This window comes from Hyperolius riggenbachi, chromosome 8, assembly GCF_040937935.1.
Source record: "Hyperolius riggenbachi isolate aHypRig1 chromosome 8, aHypRig1.pri, whole genome shotgun sequence".
Taxonomy (NCBI): Eukaryota; Metazoa; Chordata; class Amphibia; order Anura; family Hyperoliidae; genus Hyperolius; species Hyperolius riggenbachi.
In genome coordinates this window covers 250026550-250050736 of record NC_090653.1, presented here as the reverse complement: position 1 = coordinate 250050736, position 24187 = coordinate 250026550, and the positions used below count along the sequence as shown (strand labels likewise).

General features: G+C 42.7%; 17 non-coding genes across 17 annotated transcripts; all 17 read left to right on the top strand.

Moving 5' to 3' along the window:
- The first annotated feature begins 5937 nt into the window (after window positions 1-5937).
- TRNAR-UCU (transfer RNA arginine (anticodon UCU)) lies at window positions 5938-6023 on the top strand. The gene is given in 2 exon segments: window positions 5938-5974; window positions 5988-6023. It is a non-coding gene; the product is annotated as a tRNA-Arg (tRNA).
- An 895-nt stretch (window positions 6024-6918) lies between these two features.
- TRNAR-UCU (transfer RNA arginine (anticodon UCU)) lies at window positions 6919-7004 on the top strand. The gene is given in 2 exon segments: window positions 6919-6955; window positions 6969-7004. It is a non-coding gene; the product is annotated as a tRNA-Arg (tRNA).
- Window positions 7005-7899: 895 nt separating this feature from the next.
- TRNAR-UCU (transfer RNA arginine (anticodon UCU)) lies at window positions 7900-7985 on the top strand. The gene is given in 2 exon segments: window positions 7900-7936; window positions 7950-7985. It is a non-coding gene; the product is annotated as a tRNA-Arg (tRNA).
- An 895-nt stretch (window positions 7986-8880) lies between these two features.
- On the top strand, window positions 8881-8966 carry TRNAR-UCU (transfer RNA arginine (anticodon UCU)). The gene is given in 2 exon segments: window positions 8881-8917; window positions 8931-8966. It is a non-coding gene; the product is annotated as a tRNA-Arg (tRNA).
- An 895-nt stretch (window positions 8967-9861) lies between these two features.
- On the top strand, window positions 9862-9947 carry TRNAR-UCU (transfer RNA arginine (anticodon UCU)). The gene is given in 2 exon segments: window positions 9862-9898; window positions 9912-9947. It is a non-coding gene; the product is annotated as a tRNA-Arg (tRNA).
- Window positions 9948-10842: 895 nt separating this feature from the next.
- TRNAR-UCU (transfer RNA arginine (anticodon UCU)) lies at window positions 10843-10928 on the top strand. The gene is given in 2 exon segments: window positions 10843-10879; window positions 10893-10928. It is a non-coding gene; the product is annotated as a tRNA-Arg (tRNA).
- Window positions 10929-11823: 895 nt separating this feature from the next.
- TRNAR-UCU (transfer RNA arginine (anticodon UCU)) lies at window positions 11824-11909 on the top strand. The gene is given in 2 exon segments: window positions 11824-11860; window positions 11874-11909. It is a non-coding gene; the product is annotated as a tRNA-Arg (tRNA).
- An 895-nt stretch (window positions 11910-12804) lies between these two features.
- Window positions 12805-12890, top strand: TRNAR-UCU (transfer RNA arginine (anticodon UCU)). Its single transcript is given in 2 exon segments — window positions 12805-12841; window positions 12855-12890. It is a non-coding gene; the product is annotated as a tRNA-Arg (tRNA).
- Window positions 12891-13785: 895 nt separating this feature from the next.
- Window positions 13786-13871, top strand: TRNAR-UCU (transfer RNA arginine (anticodon UCU)). The gene is given in 2 exon segments: window positions 13786-13822; window positions 13836-13871. It is a non-coding gene; the product is annotated as a tRNA-Arg (tRNA).
- Window positions 13872-14766: 895 nt separating this feature from the next.
- On the top strand, window positions 14767-14852 carry TRNAR-UCU (transfer RNA arginine (anticodon UCU)). The gene is given in 2 exon segments: window positions 14767-14803; window positions 14817-14852. It is a non-coding gene; the product is annotated as a tRNA-Arg (tRNA).
- Window positions 14853-15747: 895 nt separating this feature from the next.
- TRNAR-UCU (transfer RNA arginine (anticodon UCU)) lies at window positions 15748-15833 on the top strand. The gene is given in 2 exon segments: window positions 15748-15784; window positions 15798-15833. It is a non-coding gene; the product is annotated as a tRNA-Arg (tRNA).
- Window positions 15834-16728: 895 nt separating this feature from the next.
- TRNAR-UCU (transfer RNA arginine (anticodon UCU)) lies at window positions 16729-16814 on the top strand. Its single transcript is given in 2 exon segments — window positions 16729-16765; window positions 16779-16814. It is a non-coding gene; the product is annotated as a tRNA-Arg (tRNA).
- Window positions 16815-19669: 2855 nt separating this feature from the next.
- On the top strand, window positions 19670-19755 carry TRNAR-UCU (transfer RNA arginine (anticodon UCU)). The gene is given in 2 exon segments: window positions 19670-19706; window positions 19720-19755. It is a non-coding gene; the product is annotated as a tRNA-Arg (tRNA).
- Window positions 19756-20651: 896 nt separating this feature from the next.
- On the top strand, window positions 20652-20737 carry TRNAR-UCU (transfer RNA arginine (anticodon UCU)). The gene is given in 2 exon segments: window positions 20652-20688; window positions 20702-20737. It is a non-coding gene; the product is annotated as a tRNA-Arg (tRNA).
- An 895-nt stretch (window positions 20738-21632) lies between these two features.
- Window positions 21633-21718, top strand: TRNAR-UCU (transfer RNA arginine (anticodon UCU)). The gene is given in 2 exon segments: window positions 21633-21669; window positions 21683-21718. It is a non-coding gene; the product is annotated as a tRNA-Arg (tRNA).
- Window positions 21719-22613: 895 nt separating this feature from the next.
- TRNAR-UCU (transfer RNA arginine (anticodon UCU)) lies at window positions 22614-22699 on the top strand. The gene is given in 2 exon segments: window positions 22614-22650; window positions 22664-22699. It is a non-coding gene; the product is annotated as a tRNA-Arg (tRNA).
- An 895-nt stretch (window positions 22700-23594) lies between these two features.
- On the top strand, window positions 23595-23680 carry TRNAR-UCU (transfer RNA arginine (anticodon UCU)). Its single transcript is given in 2 exon segments — window positions 23595-23631; window positions 23645-23680. It is a non-coding gene; the product is annotated as a tRNA-Arg (tRNA).
- The last annotated feature ends 507 nt before the right edge of the window (window positions 23681-24187 follow it).

Genomic DNA, 24187 nt, shown 5'->3' with positions numbered 1-24187 from the left:
TCCGGCAGCACTGAAACAGCGTTCCGACATAACGCTGGCTGCCGGGCAAGCCAGCACCTCTATTGCGTACATTGCCAGTTCGTGCCAGGTGTCTAGCTTCATGCCCGGTTTCAGGTCCAGCGGTGCCAGCCACAAATCTGTCTGTTCCTTTATTCCCCTCCAAATTTCCTCCCCTGTGTTCTGCTTATCCCCAAGGCAGATCAGCTTCAGCAACGCTTGCTGACGCATGCCAACAGCTGTGCTGCACTGCTTCCACGATCCTACTGCTGCTGGTGCTGGGTTAGCGTTTCCGGATGAGGTACAGCTTTGAGATGCGTTGGAGGAGAAGGAGTCAGAGAGGTAGGTGCTGCTGTTATCCAGTGGGAGGGACGGCGGTGCAGCTGTTTGCGGCGTGGGCAACACCCGCGCCGTAGCAGGTGAGGAATCGCTGCCAGGCTCCACAAGGTTCACCCAGTGCGCGGTAAGGGAGATGTATCGACCCTGGCCGAACGCACTCGTCCAGGTGTCAGTGGTGAGGTGAACCTTGCAGGCAACGGCATTCTTCAAGCTTCGGGTTATTTAGCTGACCACGTGCTCATGCAACTCAGGCACTGCAGAGCGCGCAAAGTGGTAGCGGCTGGGAACCACGTAACGTGGGATGGCCACTGACATCATGCCCTTGAAGCTGTTTGTCTCCACCACTCGATATGGCAGCATTTCGCAGGCCAGAACCTTGGCTATGCTGGCTGGCTGTTACTGCCACGGCCCGGGGGTCATTTGCTGGCAATTTCCTCTTGCGCTCAAACATCTCAGAGACAGACAACTCAACCGTAGGGCTGCACACCGAAGGGCTGTTGGTTGTTGTGTTTGATGAACACTGGGAGACCTCAAGAGCACTAGTCCGGAAAGTGACAGTGTCAGCATCGTCTGATGTTTGTGAATGTTGTGAACCACGCAATGGCTGGACTACTGCTGCTGCTGAGGCGGGTCTGGTGGTGAGTCTGGTGAACCCAAGGGAGGCAGTGTTGCTGGTGGTACCCTGTCCTGCCGCGTTTGCCCACAGTGTGGGATGTTTGGATAGAATGTGGCGGCTCATGCTGGTTGTGGAGAGGTTGTTAATACTTTTCCCCCTGCTCAGGCGGGTCTTGCACACCTTGCAAATCGCCATGGTAACATCCTCAGTGCAGTCTTCAAAGAAAGCCCAGACTTTGGAGCACCTGCCTTGCTGGCGATTTCTGTTTGCGCCTCTTTTGCCTCTCACTTGAACCATGCTTGCGGTGCCTGAAATTGCGCGCCGCCTACCTTGTGGCACAAGGCGAACTCGTGCAGCAGTGGGTTCCTCAACAGACTCATCTGTGCTGCTGCTACGACGGCGATGTTCTCGTTCACAAACAAAATCTGGGTCTATGTCCACATTGTCCATACCCTCCTCTTCCATCTCCTCAAACTCGTCATATGTCATTGTGGGGGCCGCCGCCGTGGAGTAGAACTCCCCAGAACAACCTCTGCGCAGCTCACTCCAACGTCGTCTGGTTATCTGGCAGTTGTGTGCGTGGTGTCGCTGCCGGTTGTGTCAGCTTTGTGCCCACTGGCTCCTTGTAACTGGCTGAGGACTCGGACCTCGTGCGTGATGTGCTGGTGCTGCTTAACCCACTGCTGGACGCTTGAGAGGTCATCCAAGTAATTATCTGGTCCTGTTCTTTTGGATCTGTGAGGGTTGTTGTCCTGGACAACATGGGCGGTATTGAGTGGGTTTTCTTGGGTGCTCCCCTGTGGCCTGTACGTGAACCGTCAGGGGAAACACCTCTTCCCTTGCCCCTCCCTCTTTCACCGGATTTCTTCCTCATTTCACTTATCCTTAAAGTACACGCTGACTGGCAGCAGTACAGTGGCAGTACAGAAATGCTATACAGTGGTGGGTGAGCGGTGTACCACTTTTGTCAGCAGCGACACAGAGCACAATGCTATACAGTGGCGGGTGAGCGGTGTACTACTGTTCCCAGCAGACACAGAGTGGAAGTAAACACAATGCTATATAGTGTGGCTGAGCCGTGTACACAGAGTGGCATTAAACACAATGCTATATAGTCTGCTATATAGTCACCCCGAACAGGGTGATGTTCTGCAGAACCCGAACAGTGGCAAACACTGTTCGCCCAACACTACTGGGAGGGAACGCAGATTTTAGTACCTAAACACACGATACAACATGTTTTCCGGGGTCAGACTCTGAGGCACATACAGATGGTCCCGATCATCATCCTCATCATACAACTCTTCTCCTGAGTCTGACCCACCCACCACCTCTGCCACCCCAACATCCCCAGACACAGACCCCTCATCGTCCTCAACATTAACTTGGGATGCTGGCCTGAGCCAGACCTCCTCCTCCACATCAGGCCCCATCATCTCCTCAATGGCAGCTCTCATTAATCGCTCTGGCGCCGGACCGATGGACACAACGTTCTCCTCCGGGGAGGGCTGCTGCTGACCACTGGCTGCTGGGGTGGATGTTATAGCTTGCGTGGGGCGTTGGCTGTTGCTGTTGTTGGGAGTGCTGCTCACAGCGGAGGTCTCTGGGGAACTCATGTTGAGCTCATATAGTGGTTGACGGTGAGTGGAGTATTACTGATCCCAGCAATATACACACTGACTGGCAGAGTACGCAATGCTATATAGTGTGGCTGAGCGGTGTACACAGAGTGGCAGTAAACACAATGCCATATAGTCTGGCTGAGCGAGCGGTGTACTACTGTTCCCAGCAGAATCAGAGTGGCAGTAAACAATGGTATATAGTCTGGCTGAGCAGTGTACACAGAGTGTCAGTAAACAATGGTATATAGTCTGGCTGAGCGGTGTACACAGAGTGTCAGTAAACAATGGTATATAGTCTGGCTGAGCGGTGTACACAGAGTGTCAGTAAACAATGGTATATAGTCTGGCTGAGCGGTGTACACAGAGTGTCAGTAAACAATGGTATATAGTCTGGCTGAGCGGTGTACACAGAGTGTCAGTAAACAATGGTATATAGTCTGGCTGAGCGGTGTACACAGAGTGTCAGTAAACAATGCAATATAGTCTGGCTGAGAGGTGTACACAGAGTGTCAGTAAACAATGCTATATAGTCTGGCTGAGCGGTGTACACAGAGTGTCAGTAAACAATGGTATATAGTCTGGCTGAGCGGTGTACACAGAGTGTCAGTAAACAATGGTATATAGTCTGGCTGAGCGGTGTACACAGAGTGTCAGTAAACAATGGTATATAGTCTGGCTGAGTGGTGTACACAGAGTGTCAGTAAACAATGGTATATAGTCTGGCTGAGCGGTGTACACAGAGTGTCAGTAAACAATGGTATATAGTCTGGCTGAGCGGTGTACACAGAGTGTCAGTAAACAATGGTATATAGTCTGGCTGAGCGGTGTACACAGAGTGTCAGTAAACAATGGTATATAGTCTGGCTGAGCGGTGTACACAGAGTGTCAGTAAACAACGGTATATAGTCTGGCTGAGCGGTGTACACAGAGTGGCAGTAAACACAATGCTATATATAGCGTGGCTGAGCGAGGTGCACAGTGGCAGTACACACAATGCTATATTAGTCAGGCTAAGCCGTGTACACAGAGTGTCAGAAAACACAATGCTATATATATAGCGTGGCTGAGCGAGGTGCACAGTGGCAGTACACACAATGCTATATATAGCGTGGCTGAGCGAGGTGCACAGTGGCAGTACACACAATGCTATATATAGCGTGGCTGAGCGAGGTGCACAGTGGCAGTACACACAATGCTATATATAGCGTGGCTGAGCGAGGTGCACAGTGGCAGTACACACAATGCTATATTAGTCAGGCTAAGCCGTGTACACAGAGTGTCAGAAAACACAATGCTATATATATAGCGTGGCTAAGCGAGGTGCACAGTGGCAGTACACACAATGCTATATATAGCGTGGCTGAGCGAGGTGCACAGTGGCAGTACACACAATGCTATATATAGCGTGGCTGAGCGAGGTGCACAGTGGCAGTACACACAATGCTATATTAGTCAGGCTAAGCCGTGTACACAGAGTGTCAGAAAACACAATGCTATATATATAGCGTGGCTGAGCGAGGTACACAGTGGCAGTAAACAATGCTATATATAGTGTGGCTGAGCGAGCGGTGTACTACTGTTCCCAGCAGCGACACACAATGACTGGGGGGGACCTTGGCTAGCGTGGCTGGAGAGCGAACTACCCTGCCTGCCTACCCAAAGCTAAACCCACAGACAAATGGCGGAGATATGACGTGGTTCGGGTATTTATTTACCCGAACCACGTGACCATTCGGCCAATCAGAGCGCGTTCGGGCCCGAACCACGTGACCCGTTCGGCCAATCACAGCGCTAGCCGAACGTTCGGGGAACGTTCGGCCATGCGCTCTTAGTTCGGCCATGTGGCCGAACGGTTTGGCCGAGCACCGTCAGGTGTTCGGCCGAACTCGAACATCACCCGAACAGGGTGATGTTCTGCAGAACCCGAACACTGGCGAACACTGTTCGCCCAACACTACGTCTCAGTTCCTGAAGCATTCATGATGGTTTTTTTTTAATGAGTGGCACCAATTTCATTAAATGAAACAAAAGAAGTGGATTTGAGAGGTCAGATGTTGGTAAGTACAACCATCTCTGCTGCTGAGTATTGAAAGTTTAGCAGGTTACAGGTAGTAGATTCAGAAAGTTTTTGATTTTTCTTAGAAATCTAGAAGACGGGTTGTGATGATAGCTTGTTATGTAATGAAACAGGTGTTTGATGAGAGTGAGATGGGACTGCTGAAATAATCCAGAGTAACATTTGGGAGATAGCCAGATGCTGTACTCTTTCTTCTTATATAACAAAAAGGTAGCCTGCATACATCCTGAAATGCCACGAACAAATGGGTAAAAGCAGATATTTTTCATTTGAAGGTGCCTGGCAAAAACAGTCAGTGCAAGCTTGGCTCTGTGGCGCAATGGATAGTGCATTGGACTTCTAGTGAAATGTAGGCATTCAAAGGTTGTGGGTTTGAGTCCCACCAGAGTTGCATTTTAAACTGGAAACCGAAGCCGTGTTACCTAAAAGATGCTGAAAGTGCACCGAAGATGGCCCTCAAAAGTCCATCCCTGGAAACTTGTCTGCTGCAACACAGACTAAGCTCTTCATGGAAAGGAGTAAACAGTTCACCTTCACCAGCACAGTTTGTAACCACCTCATCAACTAATGACCCACAATTAATCAACTAAGAGAATGAGAGCGTGCCTAGTGTTGCCATCCATAACCAACAAACTTGGTTTTCGCTAATGATAAATCTAGCTTTGTTCCTAAATTTAAACAACAAGCCGCCCTTGAGATTTCATAGGGACATCATTGAAGAATATCCCATCAAGGGCTTCATTCCTAAAATGTATATCTTCTCCAGATGTAGTATGCAAAGCAAGCTGCATGAGCATTGTTGTGCAGCACAAAGGATATCACCTTGGACGTGCAAACAAATTCACATTTTGAAATGTGGAGCGTCTCAGTTCCTGAAGCATTCATGATGGTTTTTTTTTAATTAGTGGCACCAATTTTATTAAATGAAACAAAAGAAGTGGATTTGAGAGGTCAGATGTTGGTAAGTACAACCATCTCTGCTGCTGAGTATTGAAAGTTTAGCAGGTTACAGGTAGTAGATTCAGAAAGTTTTTGATTTTTCTTAGAAATCTAGAAGACGGGTTGTGATGATAGCTTGTAATGTAATGAAACAGGTGTTTGATGAGAGTGAGATGGGACTGCTGAAATAATCCAGAGTAACATTTGGGAGATAGCCAGATGCTGTACTCTTTCTTCTTATATAACAAAAAGGTAGCCTGCATACATCCTGAAATGCCACGAACAAATGGGTAAAAGCAGATATTTTTCATTTGAAGGTGCCTGGCAAAAACAGTCAGTGCAAGCTCGGCTCTGTAGCACAACGGATAGCGCATTGGACTTCTAGCGAAATGTAGGCATTCAAAGGCTGTGGGTTCGAGTCCCACCAGAGTCGCATTTTAAACTGGAAACCGAAGCCGTGTTACCTAAAAGATGCTGAAAGTGCACCGAAGATGGCCCTCAAAAGTCCATCCCTGGAAACTTGTCTGCTGCAACACAGACTAATCTCTTCATGGAAAGGAGTATACAGTTCACCTTCACCAGCACAGTTTGTAACCACCTCACCAACTAATGACACACAATTAATCAACTAAGAGAATGAAAGCGTGCCAAGTCTTGCCTTCCATAACCAACAAACTTGGTTTTCGCTAATGATAAATCTAGCTTTGTTCCTAAATTTAAACAACAAGCCGCCCTTGAGACTCCATAGGGACATCATTGAAGAATATCCCATCAAGGGCTTCATTCCTAAAATGTATATCTTCTCCAGATGTAGTATGCAAAGCAAGCTGCATGAGCATTGTTGTGCAGCACAAAGGATATCACCTTGGACGTGCAAACAAATTCACATTTTGAAATGTGGAGCGTCTCAGTTCCTAAAGCATTCATGATGGGTTTTTTTTAATGAGTGGCACCAATTTCATTAAATGAAACAAAAGAAGTGGATTTGAGAGGTCAGATGTTGGTAAGTACAACCATCTCTGCTGCTGAGTATTGAAAGTTTAGCAGGTTACAGGTAGAAGACTCAGAAAGTTTTTGATTTTTCTTAGAAATCTAGAAGACGGGTTGTGATGATAGCTTGTTATGTAATGAAACAGGTGTTTGATGAGAGTGAGATGGGACTGCTGAAATAATCCAGAGTAACATTTGGGAGATAGCCAGATGCTGTACTCTTTCTTCTTATATAACAAAAAGGTAGCCTGCATACATCCTGAAATGCCACGAACAAATGGGTTAAAGCAGATATTTTTCATTTGAAGGTGCCTGGCAAAAACAACTAGTGCAAGCTTGGCTCTGTGGCGCAATGGATAGCGCGTTGGACTTCTAGTAAAATGTAGGCATTCAAAGGTTGTGGGTTCGAGTCCCACCAGAGTTGCATTTTAAACTGGAAATGGAAGCCGTGTTACCTAAAAGATGCTGAAAGTGCACCGAAGATGGCCCTCAAAAGTCCATCCCTGGAAACTTGTCTGCTGCAACACAGACTAAGCTCTTCATAGAAAGGAGTAAACAGTTCACCTTCACCAGCACAGTTTGTAACCACCTCACCAACTAATGACACACAATTAATCAACTAAGAGAATGAAAGCGTGCCAAGTCTTGCCTTCCATAACCAACAAACTTGGTTTTCGCTAATGATAAATCTAGCTTTGTTCCTAAATTTAAACAACAAGCCGCCCTTGAGATTCCATAGGGACATCATTGAAGAATATCCCATCAAGGGCTTCATTCCTAAAATGTATATCTTCTCCAGATGTAGTATGCAAAGCAAGCTGCATGAGCATTGTTGTGCAGCACAAAGGATATCACCTTGGACGTGCAAACAAATTCACATTTTGAAATGTGGAGCGTCTCAGTTCCTAAAGCATTCATGATGGGTTTTTTTTAATGAGTGGCACCAATTTCATTAAATGAAACAAAAGAAGTGGATTTGAGAGGTCAGATGTTGGTAAGTACAACCATCTCTGCTGCTGAGTATTGAAAGTTTAGCAGGTTACAGGTAGAAGACTCAGAAAGTTTTTGATTTTTCTTAGAAATCTAGAAGACGGGTTGTGATGATAGCTTGTTATGTAATGAAACAGGTGTTTGATGAGAGTGAGATGGGACTGCTGAAATAATCCAGAGTAACATTTGGGAGATAGCCAGATGCTGTACTCTTTCTTCTTATATAACAAAAAGGTAGCCTGCATACATCCTGAAATGCCACGAACAAATGGGTTAAAGCAGATATTTTTCATTTGAAGGTGCCTGGCAAAAACAACTAGCGCAAGCTTGGCTCTGTGGCGCAATGGATAGCGCATTGGACTTCTAGTAAAATGTAGGCATTCAAAGGTTGTGGGTTCGAGTCCCACCAGAGTTGCATTTTAAACTGGAAATGGAAGCCGTGTTACCTAAAAGATGCTGAAAGTGCACCGAAGATGGCCCTCAAAAGTCCATCCCTGGAAACTTGTCTGCTGCAACACAGACTAAGCTCTTCATAGAAAGGAGTAAACAGTTCACCTTCACCAGCACAGTTTGTAACCACCTCACCAACTAATGACACACAATTAATCAACTAAGAGAATGAAAGCGTGCCAAGTCTTGCCTTCCATAACCAACAAACTTGGTTTTCGCTAATGATAAATCTAGCTTTGTTCCTAAATTTAAACAACAAGCCGCCCTTGAGATTCCATAGGGACATTATTGAAGAATATCCCATCAAGGGCTTCATTCCTAAAATGTATATCTTCTCCAGATGTAGTATGCAAAGCAAGCTGCACGAGCATTGTTGTGCAGCACAAAGGATATCACCTTGGACGTGCAAACAAATTCACATTTTGAAATGTGGAGCGTCTCAGTTCCTGAAGCATTCATGATGGGTATTTTTTAATGAGTGGCACCAATTTCATTAAATGAAACAAAAGAAGTGGATTTGAGAGGTCAGATGTTGGTAAGTACAACCATCTCTGCTGCTGAGTATTGAAAGTTTAGCAGGTTACAGGTAGTAGATTCAGAAAGTTTTAGATTTTTCTTAGAAATCTAGAAGACGGGTTGTGATGATAGCTTGTAATGTAATGAAACAGGTGTTTGATGAGAGTGAGATGGGACTGCTGAAATAATCCAGAGTAACATTTGGGAGATAGCCAGATGCTGTACTCTTTCTTCTTATATAACAAAAAGGTAGCCTGCATACATCCTGAAATGCCACGAACAAATGGGTAAAAGCAGATATTTTTCATTTGAAGGTGCCTGGCAAAAACAGTCAGTGCAAGCTCGGCTCTGTAGCACAATGGATAGCGCATTGGACTTCTAGCGAAATGTAGGCATTCAAAGGCTGTGGGTTCGAGTCCCACCAGAGTCGCATTTTAAACTGGAAACCGAAGCCGTGTTACCTAAAAGATGCTGAAAGTGCACCGAAGATGGCCCTCAAAAGTCCATCCCTGGAAACTTGTCTGCTGCAACACAGACTAATCTCTTCATGGAAAGGAGTAAACAGTTCACCTTCACCAGCACAGTTTGTAACCACCTCACCAACTAATGACACACAATTAATCAACTAAGAGAATGAAAGCGTGCCAAGTCTTGCCTTCCATAACCAACAAACTTGGTTTTCGCTAATGATAAATCTAGCTTTGTTCCTAAATTTAAACAACAAGCCGCCCTTGAGATTCCATAGGGACATCATTGAAGAATATCCCATCAAGGGCTTCATTCCTAAAATGTATATCTTCTCCAGATGTAGTATGCAAAGCAAGCTGCATGAGCATTGTTGTGCAGCACAAAGGATATCACCTTGGACGTGCAAACAAATTCACATTTTGAAATGTGGAGCGTCTCAGTTCCTGAAGCATTCATGATGGGTTTTTTTTAATGAGTGGCACCAATTTCATTAAATGAAACAAAAGAAGTGGATTTAAGAGGTCAGATGTTGGTAAGTACAACCATCTCTGCTGCTGAGTATTGAAAGTTTAGCAGGTTACAGGTAGTAGACTCAGAAAGTTTTTGATTTTTCTTAGAAATCTAGAAGATGGGTTGTGATGATAGCTTGTTATGTAATGAAACAGGTGTTTGATGAGAGTGAGATGGGACTGCTGAAATAATCCAGAGTAACATTTGGGAGATAGCCAGATGCTGTACTCTTTCTTCTTATATAACAAAAAGGTAGCCTGCATACATCCTGAAATGCCACGAACAAATGGGTAAAAGCAGATATTTTTCATTTGAAGGTGCCTGGCAAAAACAGTCAGTGCAAGCTCGGCTCTGTGGCGCAATGGATAGCGCATTGGACTTCTAGTGAAATGTAGGCATTCAAAGGCTGTGGGTTCGAGTCCCACCAGAGTCGCATTTTAAACTAGAAGCCGAAGCCGTGTTACCTAAAAGATGCAGAAAGTGCACCGAAGATGGCCCTCAAAAGTCCATCCCTGGAAACATGTCTGCTGCAACACAGACTAATCTCTTCATGGAAAGGAGTAAACAGTTCACCTTCACCAGCACAGTTTGTAACCACCTCACCAACTAATGACACACAATTAATCAACTAAGAGAATGAAAGCGTGCCAAGTCTTGCCTTCCATAACCAACAAACTTGGTTTTCGCTAATGATAAATCTAGCTTTGTTCCTAAATTTAAACAACAAGCCGCCCTTGAGATTCCATAGGGACATCATTGAAGAATATCCCATCAAGGGCTTCATTCCTAAAATGTATATCTTCTCCAGATGTAGTATACAAAGCAAGCTGCATGAGCATTGTTGTGCAGCACAAAGGATATCACCTTGGACATGCAAACAAATTCACATTTTGAAATGTGGAGCGTCTCAGTTCCTAAAGCATTCATGATGGGTTTTTTTTAATGAGTGGCACCAATTTCATTAAATGAAACAAAAGAAGTGGATTTGAGAGGTCAGATGTTGGTAAGTACAACCATCTCTGCTGCTGAGTATTGAAAGTTTAGCAGGTTACAGGTAGAAGACTCAGAAAGTTTTTGATTTTTCTTAGAAATCTAGAAGACAGGTTGTGATGATAGCTTGTTATATAATGAAACAGGTGTTTGATGAGAGTGAGATGGGACTGCTGAAATAATCCAGAGTAACATTTGGGAGATAGCCAGATGCTGTACTCTTTCTTCTTATATAACAAAAAGGTAGCCTGCATACATCCTGAAATGCCACGAACAAATGGGTAAAAGCAGATATTTTTCATTTGAAGGTGCCTGGCAAAAACAGTCAGTGCAAGCTTGGCTCTGTGGCGCAATGGATAGCGCATTGGACTTCTAGTGAAGTGTAGGCATTCAAAGGTTGTGGGTTCGAGTCCCACCAGAGTCGCATTTTAAACTGGAAACCGAAGCCATGTTACCTAAAAGATGCTGAAAGTGCACCGAAGATGGCCCTCAAAAGTCCATCCCTGGAAACTTGTCTGCTGCAACACAGACTAATCTCTTCATGGAAAGGAGTAAACAGTTCACCTTCACCAGCACAGTTTGTAACCACCTCACCAACTAATGACACACAATTAATCAACTAAGAGAATGAAAGCGTGCCAAGTCTTGCCTTCCATAACCAACAAACTTGGTTTTCGCTAATGATAAATCTAGCTTTGTTCCTAAATTTAAACAACAAGCTGCCCTTGAGATTCCATAGGGACATCATTGAAGAATATCCCATCAAGGGCTTCATTCCTAAAATGTATATCTTCTCCAGATGTAGTATGCAAAGCAAGCTGCACGAGCATTGTTGTGCAGCACAAAGGATATCACCTTGGACGTGCAAACAAATTCACATTTTGAAATGTGGAGCGTCTCAGTTCCTGAAGCATTCATGATGGTTTTTTTTTAATGAGTGGCACCAATTTCATTAAATGAAACAAAAGAAGTGGATTTGAGAGGTCAGATGTTGGTAAGTACAACCATCTCTGCTGCTGAGTATTGAAAGTTTAGCAGGTTACAGGTAGTAGACTCAGAAAGTTTTTGATTTTTCTTAGAAATCTAGAAGACAGGTTGTGATGATAGCTTGTTATGTAATGAAACAGGTGTTTGATGAGAGTGAGATGGGACTGCTGAAATAATCCAGAGTAACATTTGGGAGATAGCCAGATGCTGTACTCTTTCTTCTTATATAACAAAAAGGTAGCCTGCATACATCCTGAAATGCCACGAACAAATGGGTAAAAGCAGATATTTTTCATTTGAAGGTGCCTGGCAAAAACAGTCAGTGCAAGCTCGGCTCTGTAGCACAATGGATAGCGCATTGGACTTCTAGCGAAATGTAGGCATTCAAAGGCTGTGGGTTCGAGTCCCACCAGAGTCGCATTTTAAACTGGAAACCGAAGCCGTGTTACCTAAAAGATGCTGAAAGTGCACCGAAGATGGCCCTCAAAAGACCATCCCTGGAAACTTGTCTGCTGCAACACAGACTAATCTCTTCGTGGAAAGGAGTAAACAGTTCACCTTCACCAGCACAGTTTGTAACCACCTCACCAACTAATGACACACAATTAATCAACTAAGAGAATGAAAGCGTGCCAAGTCTTGCCTTCCATAACCAACAAACTTGGTTTTCGCTAATGATAAATCTAGCTTTGTTCCTAAATTTAAACAACAAGCCGCCCTTGAGATTCCATAGGGACATCATTGAAGAATATCCCATCAAGGGCTTCATTCCTAAAATGTATATCTTCTCCAGATGTAGTATGCAAAGCAAGCTGCATGAGCATTGTTGTGCAGCACAAAGGATATCACCTTGGACGTGCAAACAAATTCACATTTTGAAATGTGGAGCATCTCAGTTCCTAAAGCATTCATGATGGGTTTTTTTTAATGAGTGGCACCAATTTCATTAAATGAAACAAAAGAAGTGGATTTGAGAGGTCAGATGTTGGTAAGTACAACCATCTCTGCTGCTGAGTATTGAAAGTTTAGCAGGTTACAGGTAGAAGACTCAGAAAGTTTTTGATTTTTCTTAGAAATCTAGAAGACGGGTTGTGATGATAGCTTGTTATGTAATGAAACAGGTGTTTGATGAGAGTGAGATGGGACTGCTGAAATAATCCAGAGTAACATTTGGGAGATAGCCAGATGCTGTACTCTTTCTTCTTATATAACAAAAAGGTAGCCTGCATACATCCTGAAATGCCACGAACAAATGGGTTAAAGCAGATATTTTTCATTTGAAGGTGCCTGGCAAAAACAACTAGTGCAAGCTTGGCTCTGTGGCGCAATGGATAGCGTGTTGGACTTCTAGTAAAATGTAGGCATTCAAAGGTTGTGGGTTCGAGTCCCACCAAAGTCGCATTTTAAACTGGAAACCGAAGCCGTGTTACCTAAAAGATGCTGAAAGTGCACCGAAGATGGCCCTCAAAAGTCCATCCCTGGAAACTTGTCTGCTGCAACACAGACTAAGCTCTTCATAGAAAGGAGTAAACAGTTCACCTTCACCAGCACAGTTTGTAACCACCTCACCAACTAATGACACACAATTAATCAACTAAGAGAATGAAAGCGTGCCAAGTCTTGCCTTCCATAACCAACAAACTTGGTTTTCGCTAATGATAAATCTAGCTTTGTTCCTAAATTTAAACAACAAGCCGCCCTTGAGATTCCATAGGGACATTATTGAAGAATATCCCATCAAGGGCTTCATTCCTAAAATGTATATCTTCTCCAGATGTAGTATGCAAAGCAAGCTGCACGAGCATTGTTGTGCAGCACAAAGGATATCACCTTGGACGTGCAAACAAATTCACATTTTGAAATGTGGAGCGTCTCAGTTCCTGAAGCATTCATGATGGGTATTTTTTAATGAGTGGCACCAATTTCATTAAATGAAACAAAAGAAGTGGATTTGAGAGGTCAGATGTTGGTAAGTACAACCATATCTGCTGCTGAGTATTGAAAGTTTAGCAGGTTACAGGTAGTAGACTCAGAAAGTTTTTGATTTTTCTTAGAAATCTAGAAGACAGGTTGTGATGATAGCTTGTTATGTAATGAAACAGGTGTTTGATGAGAGTGAGATGGGACTGCTGAAATAATCCAGAGTAACATTTGGGAGATAGCCAGATGCTGTACTCTTTCTTCTTATATAACAAAAAGGTAGCCTGCATACATCCTGAAATGCCACGAACAAATGGGTAAAAGCAGATATTTTTCATTTGAAGGTGCCTGGCAAAAACAGTCAGTGCAAGCTCGGCTCTGTGGCGCAATGGATAGCGCATTGGACTTCTAGTGAAATGTAGGCATTCAAAGGCTGTGGGTTCGAGTCCCACCAGAGTCGCATTTTAAACTAGAAGCCGAAGCCGTGTTACCTAAAAGATGCAGAAAGTGCACCGAAGATGGCCCTCAAAAGTCCATCCCTGGAAACATGTCTGCTGCAACACAGACTAATCTCTTCATGGAAAGGAGTAAACAGTTCACCTTCACCAGCACAGTTTGTAACCACCTCACCAACTAATGACACACAATTAATCAACTAAGAGAATGAAAGCGTGCCAAGTCTTGCCTTCCATAACCAACAAACTTGGTTTTCGCTAATGATAAATCTAGCTTTGTTCCTAAATTTAAACAACAAGCCGCCCTTGAGATTCCATAGGGACATCATTGAAGAATATCCCATCAAGGGCTTCATTCCTAAAATGTATATCTTCTCCAGATGTAGTATACAAAGCAAGCTGCATGAGCATTGTTGTGCAGCACAAAGGATATCACCTTGGACATGCAAACAAATTCACATTTTGAAATGTGGAGCGTCTCAGTTCCTAAAGCATTCATGATGGGTTTTTTTTAATGAGTGGCACCAATTTCATTAAATGAAACAAAAGAAGTGGATTTGAGAGGTCAGATGTTGGTAAGTACAACCATCTCTGCTGCTGAGTATTGAAAGTTTAGCAGGTTACAGGTAGAAGACTCAGAAAGTTTTTGATTTTTCTTAGAAATCTAGAAGACAGGTTGTGATGATAGCTTGTTATATAATGAAACAGGTGTTTGATGAGAGTGAGATGGGACTGCTGAAATAATCCAGAGTAACATTTGGGAGATAGCCAGATGCTGTACTCTTTCTTCTTATATAACAAAAAGGTAGCCTGCATACATCCTGAAATGCCACGAACAAATGGGTAAAAGCAGATATTTTTCATTTGAAGGTGCCTGGCAAAAACAGTCAGTGCAAGCTTGGCTCTGTGGCGCAATGGATAGCGCATTGGACTTCTAGTGAAATGTAGGCATTCAAAGGTTGTGGGTTCGAGTCCCACCAGAGTCGCATTTTAAACTGGAAACCGAAGCCATGTTACCTAAAAGATGCTGAAAGTGCACCGAAGATGGCCCTCAAAAGTCCATCCCTGGAAACTTGTCTGCTGCAACACAGACTAATCTCTTCATGGAAAGGAGTAAACAGTTCACCTTCACCAGCACAGTTTGTAACCACCTCACCAACTAATGACACACAATTAATCAACTAAGAGAATGAAAGCGTGCCAAGTCTTGCCTTCCATAACCAACAAACTTGGTTTTCGCTAATGATAAATCTAGCTTTGTTCCTAAATTTAAACAACAAGCTGCCCTTGAGATTCCATAGGGACATCATTGAAGAATATCCCATCAAGGGCTTCATTCCTAAAATGTATATCTTCTCCAGATGTAGTATGCAAAGCAAGCTGCACGAGCATTGTTGTGCAGCACAAAGGATATCACCTTGGACGTGCAAACAAATTCACATTTTGAAATGTGGAGCGTCTCAGTTCCTGAAGCATTCATGATGGTTTTTTTTTAATGAGTGGCACCAATTTCATTAAATGAAACAAAAGAAGTGGATTTGAGAGGTCAGATGTTGGTAAGTACAACCATCTCTGCTGCTGAGTATTGAAAGTTTAGCAGGTTACAGGTAGTAGACTCAGAAAGTTTTTGATTTTTCTTAGAAATCTAGAAGACAGGTTGTGATGATAGCTTGTTATGTAATGAAACAGGTGTTTGATGAGAGTGAGATGGGACTGCTGAAATAATCCAGAGTAACATTTGGGAGATAGCCAGATGCTGTACTCTTTCTTCTTATATAACAAAAAGGTAGCCTGCATACATCCTGAAATGCCACGAACAAATGGGTAAAAGCAGATATTTTTCATTTGAAGGTGCCTGGCAAAAACAGTCAGTGCAAGCTCGGCTCTGTAGCACAATGGATAGCGCATTGGACTTCTAGCGAAATGTAGGCATTCAAAGGCTGTGGGTTCGAGTCCCACCAGAGTCGCATTTTAAACTGGAAACCGAAGCCGTGTTACCTAAAAGATGCTGAAAGTGCACCGAAGATGGCCCTCAAAAGACCATCCCTGGAAACTTGTCTGCTGCAACACAGACTAATCTCTTCGTGGAAAGGAGTAAACAGTTCACCTTCACCAGCACAGTTTGTAACCACCTCACCAACTAATGACACACAATTAATCAACTAAGAGAATGAAAGCGTGCCAAGTCTTGCCTTCCATAACCAACAAACTTGGTTTTCGCTAATGATAAATCTAGCTTTGTTCCTAAATTTAAACAACAAGCCGCCCTTGAGATTCCATAGGGACATCATTGAAGAATATCCCATCAAGGGCTTCATTCCTAAAATGTATATCTTCTCCAGATGTAGTATGCAAAGCAAGCTGCATGAGCATTGTTGTGCAGCACAAAGGATATCACCTTGGACGTGCAAACAAATTCACATTTTGAAATGTGGAGCATCTCAGTTCCTAAAGCATTCATGATGGGTTTTTTTTAATGAGTGGCACCAATTTCATTAAATGAAACAAAAGAAGTGGATTTGAGAGGTCAGATGTTGGTAAGTACAACCATCTCTGCTGCTGAGTATTGAAAGTTTAGCAGGTTACAGGTAGAAGACTCAGAAAGTTTTTGATTTTTCTTAGAAATCTAGAAGACGGGTTGTGATGATAGCTTGTTATGTAATGAAACAGGTGTTTGATGAGAGTGAGATGGGACTGCTGAAATAATCCAGAGTAACATTTGGGAGATAGCCAGATGCTGTACTCTTTCTTCTTATATAACAAAAAGGTAGCCTGCATACATCCTGAAATGCCACGAACAAATGGGTTAAAGCAGATATTTTTCATTTGAAGGTGCCTGGCAAAAACAACTAGTGCAAGCTTGGCTCTGTGGCGCAATGGATAGCGTGTTGGACTTCTAGTAAAATGTAGGCATTCAAAGGTTGTGGGTTCGAGTCCCACCAAAGTCGCATTTTAAACTGGAAACCGAAGCCGTGTTACCTAAAAGATGCTGAAAGTGCACCGAAGATGGCCCTCAAAAGTCCATCCCTGGAAACTTGTCTGCTGCAACACAGACTAAGCTCTTCATAGAAAGGAGTAAACAGTTCACCTTCACCAGCACAGTTTGTAACCACCTCACCAACTAATGACACACAATTAATCAACTAAGAGAATGAAAGCGTGCCAAGTCTTGCCTTCCATAACCAACAAACTTGGTTTTCGCTAATGATAAATCTAGCTTTGTTCCTAAATTTAAACAACAAGCCGCCCTTGAGATTCCATAGGGACATTATTGAAGAATATCCCATCAAGGGCTTCATTCCTAAAATGTATATCTTCTCCAGATGTAGTATGCAAAGCAAGCTGCACGAGCATTGTTGTGCAGCACAAAGGATATCACCTTGGACGTGCAAACAAATTCACATTTTGAAATGTGGAGCGTCTCAGTTCCTGAAGCATTCATGATGGGTATTTTTTAATGAGTGGCACCAATTTCATTAAATGAAACAAAAGAAGTGGATTTGAGAGGTCAGATGTTGGTAAGTACAACCATATCTGCTGCTGAGTATTGAAAGTTTAGCAGGTTACAGGTAGTAGACTCAGAAAGTTTTTGATTTTTCTTAGAAATCTAGAAGACAGGTTGTGATGATAGCTTGTTATGTAATGAAACAGGTGTTTGATGAGAGTGAGATGGGACTGCTGAAATAATCCAGAGTAACATTTGGGAGATAGCCAGATGCTGTACTCTTTCTTCTTATATAACAAAAAGGTAGCCTGCATACATCCTGAAATGCCACGAACAAATGGGTAAAAGCAGATATTTTTCATTTGAAGGTGCCTGGCAAAAACAGTCAGTGCAAGCTCGGCTCTGTGGCGCAATGGATAGCGCATTGGACTTCTAGTGAAATGTAGGCATTCAAAGGTTGTGGGTTCGAGTTCACCAGAGTCGCATTTTAAACTGGAAACCGAAGCCGTGTTACCTAAAAGATGCTGAAAGTGCACCGAAGATGGCCCTCAAAAGTCCATCCCTGGAAACTTGTCTGCTGCAACACAGACTAAGCTCCTCATAGAAAGGAGTAAACAGTTCACCTTCACCAGCACAGTTTGTAACCACCTCACCAACTAATGACACACAATTAATCAACTAAGAGAATGAAAGCGTGCCAAGTCTTGCCTTCCATAACCAACAAACTTGGTTTTCGCTAATGATAAATCTAGCTTTGTTCCTAAATTTAAACAACAAGCCGCCCTTGAGATTCCATAGGGACATCATTGAAGAATATCCCATCAAGGGCTTCATTCCTAAAATGTATATCTTCTCCAGATGTAGTATGCAAAGCAAGCTGCACGAGCATTGTTGTGCAGCACAAAGGATATCACCTTGGACGTGCAAACAAATTCACATTTTGAAAAGTGGAGCGTCTCAGTTCCTGAAGCATTCATGATGGGTATTTTTTAATGAGTGGCACCAATTTCATTAAATGAAACAAAAGAAGTGGATTTGAGAGGTCAGATGTTGGTAAGTACAACCATCTCTGCTGCTGAGTATTGAAAGTTTAGCAGGTTACAGGTAGTAGACTCAGAAAGTTTTTGATTTTTCTTAGAAATCTAGAAGACAGGTTGTGATGATAGCTTGTTATGTAATGAAACAGGTGTTTGATGAGAGTGAGATGGGACTGCTGAAATAATCCAGAGTAACATTTGGGAGATAGCCAGATGCTGTACTCTTTCTTCTTATATAACAAAAAAGTAGCCTGCATACATCCTGAAATGCCACGAACAAATGGGTAAAAGCAGATATTTTTCATTTGAAGGTGCCTGGCAAAAACAGTCAGTGCAAGCTCGGCTCTGTGGCGCAATGGATAGCGCACTGGACTTCTAGTGAAATGTAGGCATTCAAAGGTTGTGGGTTCGAGTTCACCAGAGTCGTATTTTAAACTGGAAACCGAAGCCGTGTTACCTAAAAGATGCTGAAAGTGCACCGAAGATGGCCCTCAAAAGTCCATCCCTGGAAACTTGTCTGCTGCAACACAGACTAAGCTCTTCATGGAATGGAGTAAACAGTTCACCTTCACCAGCACAGTTTGTAACCACCTCATCAACTAATGACCCACAATTAATCAACTAAGAGAATGAGAGCGTGCCAAGTGTTGCCATCCATAACCAACAAACTTGGTTTTCGCTAATGATAAATCTAGCTTTGTTCCTAAATTTAAACAACAAGCCGCCCTTGAGATTCCATAGGGACATCATTGAAGAATATCCCATCAAGGGCTTCATTCCTAAAATGTATATCTTCTCCAGATGTAGTATGCAAAGCAAGCTGCATGAGCATTGTTGTGCAGCACAAAGGATATCACCTTGGACGTGCAAACAAATTCACATTTTGAAATGTGGATCGTCTCAGTTCCTGAAGCATTCATGATGGGTTTTTTTTAATGAGTGGCACCAATTTCATTAAATGAAACAAAAGAAGTGGATTTAAGAGGTCAGATGTTGGTAAGTACAACCATCTCTGCTGTTGAGTATTGAAAGTTTAGCAGGTTACAGGTAGTAGACTCAGAAAGTTTTTGATTTTTCTTAGAAATCTAGAAGACAGGTTGTGATGATAGCTTGTTATGTAATGAAACAGGTGTTTGATGAGAGTGAGATGGGACTGCTGAAATAATCCAGAGTAACATTTGGGAGATAGCCAGATGCTGTACTCTTTCTTCTTATATAACAAAAAGGTAGCCTGCATACATCCTGAAATGCCACGAACAAATGGGTAAAAGCAGATATTTTTCATTTGAAGGTGCCTGGCAAAAACAGTCAGTGCAAGCTCGGCTCTGTGGCGCAATGGATAGCGCATTGGACTTCTAGTGAAATGTAGGCATTCAAAGGTTGTGGGTTCGAGTCCCACCAGGGTCGCATTTTAAACTGGAAACCGAAGCCGTGTTACCTAAAAGATGCTGAAAGTGCACCGAAGATGGCCCTCAAAAGTCCATCCCTGGAAACTTGTCTGCTGCAACACAGACTAATCTCTTCATGGAAAGGAGTAAACAGTTCACCTTCACCAGCACAGTTTGTAACCACCTCACCAACTAATGACACACAATTAATCAACTAAGAGAATGAAAGCGTGCCAAGTCTTGCCTTCCATAACCAACAAACTTGGTTTTCGCTAATGATAAATCTAGCTTTGTTCCTAAATTTAAACAACAAGCTGCCCTTGAGATTCCATAGGGACATCATTGAAGAATATCCCATCAAGGGCTTCATTCCTAAAATGTATATCTTCTCCAGATGTAGTATGCAAAGCAAGCTGCACGAGCATTGTTGTGCAGCACAAAGGATATCACCTTGGACGTGCAAACAAAATTCACATTTTGAAATGTGGAGCGTCTCAGTTCCTGAAGCATTCATGATGGGTTTTTTTTAATGAGTGGCACCAATTTCATTAAATGAAACAAAAGAAGTGGATTTGAGAGGTCAGATGTTGGTAAGTACAACCATCTCTGCTGCTGAGTATTGAAAGTTTAGCAGGTTACAGGTAGTAGACTCAGAAAGTTTTTGATTTTTCTTAGAAATCTAGAAGACAGGTTGTGATGATAGCTTGTTATGTAATGAAACAGGTGTTTGATGAGAGTGAGATGGGACTGCTGAAATAATCCAGAGTAACATTTGGGAGATAGCCAGATGCTGTACTCTTTCTTCTTATATAACAAAAAGGTAGCCTGCATACATCCTGAAATGCCACGAACAAATGGGTAAAAGCAGATATTTTTCATTTGAAGGTGCCTGGCAAAAACAGTCAGTGCAAGCTCGGCTCTGTGGCGCAATGGATAGCGCATTGGACTTCTAGTGAAATGTAGGCATTCAAAGGTTGTGGGTTCGAGTCCCACCAGAGTCGCATTTTAAACTGGAAACCGAAGCCGTGTTACCTAAAAGATGCTGAAAGTGCACCGAAGATGGCCCTCAAAAGTCCATCCCTGGAAACTTGTCTGCTGCAACACAGACTAATCTCTTCATGGAAAGGAGTAAACAGTTCACCTTCACCAGCACAGTTTGTAATCACCTCACCAACTAATGACACACAATTAATCAACTAAGAGAATGAAAGCGTGCCAAGTCTTGCCTTCCATAACCAACAAACTTGGTTTTCGCTAATGATAAATCTAGCTTTGTTCCTAAATTTAAACAACAAGCTGCCCTTGAGATTCCATAGGGACATCATTGAAGAATATCCCATCAAGGGCTTCATTCCTAAAATGTATATCTTCTCCAGATGTAGTATGCAAAGCAAGCTGCACGAGCATTGTTGTGCAGCACAAAGGATATCACCTTGGACGTGCAAACAAATTCACATTTTGAAATGTGGAGCGTCTCAGTTCCTGAAGCATTCATGATGGTTTTTTTTTAATGAGTGGCACCAATTTTATTAAATGAAACAAAAGAAGTGGATTTGAGAGGTCAGATGTTGGTAAGTACAACCATCTCTGCTGCTGAGTATTGAAAGTTTAGCAGGTTACAGGTAGTAGATTCAGAAAGTTTTTGATTTTTCTTAGAAATCTAGAAGACGGGTTGTGATGATAGCTTGTAATGTAATGAAACAGGTGTTTGATGAGAGTGAGATGGGACTGCTGAAATAATCCAGAGTAACATTTGGGAGATAGCCAGATGCTGTACTCTTTCTTCTTATATAACAAAAAGGTAGCCTGCATACATCCTGAAATGCCACGAACAAATGGGTAAAAGCAGATATTTTTCATTTGAAGGTGCCTGGCAAAAACAGTCAGCGCAAGCTTGGCTCTGTGGCGCAATGGATAGCGCATTGGACTTCTAGTGAAATGTAGGCATTCAAAGGTTGTGGTTTCGAGTCCCACCAGAGTCGCATTTTAAACTGGAAACCGAAGCCGTGTTACCTAAAAGATGCTGAAAGTGCACCGAAGATGGCCCTCAAAAGTCCATCCCTGGAAACTTGTCTGCTGCAACACAGACTAAGCTCTTCATGGAAAGGAGTAAACAGTTCACCTTCACCAGCACAGTTTGTAACCACCTCATCAACTAATGACACACAATTAATCAACTAAGAGAATGAAAGCGTGCCAAGTCTTGCCTTCCATAACCAACAAACTTGGTTTTCGCTAATGATAAATCTAGCTTTGTTCCTAAATTTAAACAACAAGCCGCCCTTGAGATTTCATAGGGACATCATTGAAGAATATCCCATCAAGGGCTTCATTCCTAAAATGTATATCTTCTCCAGATGTAGTATGCAAAGCAAGCTGCATGAGCATTGTTGTGCAGCACAAAGGATATCACCTTGGACGTGCAAACAAATTCACATTTTGAAATGTGGAGCGTCTCAGTTCCTGAAGCATTCATGATGGTTTTTTTTTAATGAGTGGCACCAATTTCATTAAATGAAACAAAAGAAGTGGATTTAAGAGGTCAGATGTTGGTAAGTACAACCATCTCTACTGCTGAGTATTGAAAGTTTAGCAGGTTACAGGTAGTAGACTCAGAAAGTTTTTGATTTTTCTTAGAAATCTAGAAGACAGGTTGTGATGATAGCTTTTTATGTAATGAAACAGGTGTTTGATGAGAGTGAGATGGGACTGCTGAAATAATCCAGAGTAACATTTGGGAGATAGCCAGATGCTGTACTCTTTCTTCTTATATAACAAAAAGGTAGCCTGCATACATCCTGAAATGCCACGAACAAATGGGTAAAAGCAGATATTTTTCATTTGAAGGTGCCTGGCAAAAACAGTCAGTGCAAGCTCGGCTCTGTGGCGCAATGGATAGCGCATTGGACTTCTAGTGAAATGTAGGCATTCAAAGGCTGTGGGTTTGAGTCCCACCAGAGTCACATTTTAAACTGGAAACCGAAGCCGTGTTACCTAAAAGATGCAGAAAGTGCACCGAAGATGGCCCTCAAAAGTCCATCCCTGGAAACATGTCTGCTGCAACACAGACTAATCTCTTCATGGAAAGGAGTAAACAGTTCACCTTCACCAGCACAGTTTGTAACCACCTCACCAACTAATGACATACAATTAATCAACTAAGAGAATGAAAGCGTGCCAAGTCTTGCCTTCCATAACCAACAAACTTGGTTTTCGCTAATGATAAATCTAGCTTTGTTCCTAAATTTAAACAACAAGCCGCCCTTGAGATTCCATAGGGACATCATTGAAGAATATCCCATCAAGGGCTTCATTCCTAAAATGTATATCTTCTCCAGATGTAGTATGCAAAGCAAGCTGCATGAGCATTGTTGTGCAGCACAAAGGATATCACCTTGGACGTGCAAACAAATTCACATTTTGAAATGTGGAGCGTCTCAGTTCCTGAAGCATTCATGATGGTTTTTTTTTAATGAGTGGCACCAATTTCATTAAATGAAACAAAAGAAGTGGATTTGAGAGGTCAGATGTTGGTAAGTACAACCATCTCTGCTGCTGAGTATTGAAAGTTTAGCAGGTTACAGGTAGTAGACTCAGAAAGTTTTTGATTTTTCTTAGAAATCTAGAAGACAGGTTGTGATGATAGCTTGTTATGTAATGAAACAGGTGTTTGATGAGAGTGAGATGGGACTGCTGAAATAATCCAGAGTAACATTTGGGAGATAGCCAGATGCTGTACTCTTTCTTCTTATATAACAAAAAGGTAGCCTGCATACATCCTGAAATGCCACGAACAAATGGGTAAAAGCAGATATTTTTCATTTGAAGGTGCCTGGCAAAAACAGTCAGTGCAAGCTCGGCTCTGTGGCGCAATGGATAGCGCATTGGACTTCTAGTGAAATCTAGGCATTCAAAGGTTGTGGCTTCGAGTCCCACCAGAGTCGCATTTTAAACTGGAAACCGAAGCCGTGTTACCTAAAAGATGCTGAAAGTGCACCGAAGATGGCCCTCAAAAGTCCATCCCTGGAAACTTGTCTGCTGCAACACAGACTAATCTCTTCATGGAAAGGAGTAAACAGTTCACCTTCACCAGCACAGTTTGTAACCACCTCACCAACTAATGACACACAATTAATCAACTAAGAGAATGAAAGCGTGCCAAGTCTTGCCTTCCATAACCAACAAACTTGGTTTTCGCTAATGATAAATCTAGCTTTGTTCCTAAATTTAAACAACAAGCTGCCCTTGAGATTCCATAGGGACATCATTGAAGAATATCCCATCAAGGGCTTCATTCCTAAAATGTATATCTTCTCCAGATGTAGTATGCAAAGCAAGCTGCACGAGCATTGTTGTGCAGCACAAAGGATATCACCTTGGACGTGCAAACAAATTCACATTTTGAAATGTGGAGCGTCTCAGTTCCTGAAGCATTCATGATGGTTTTTTTT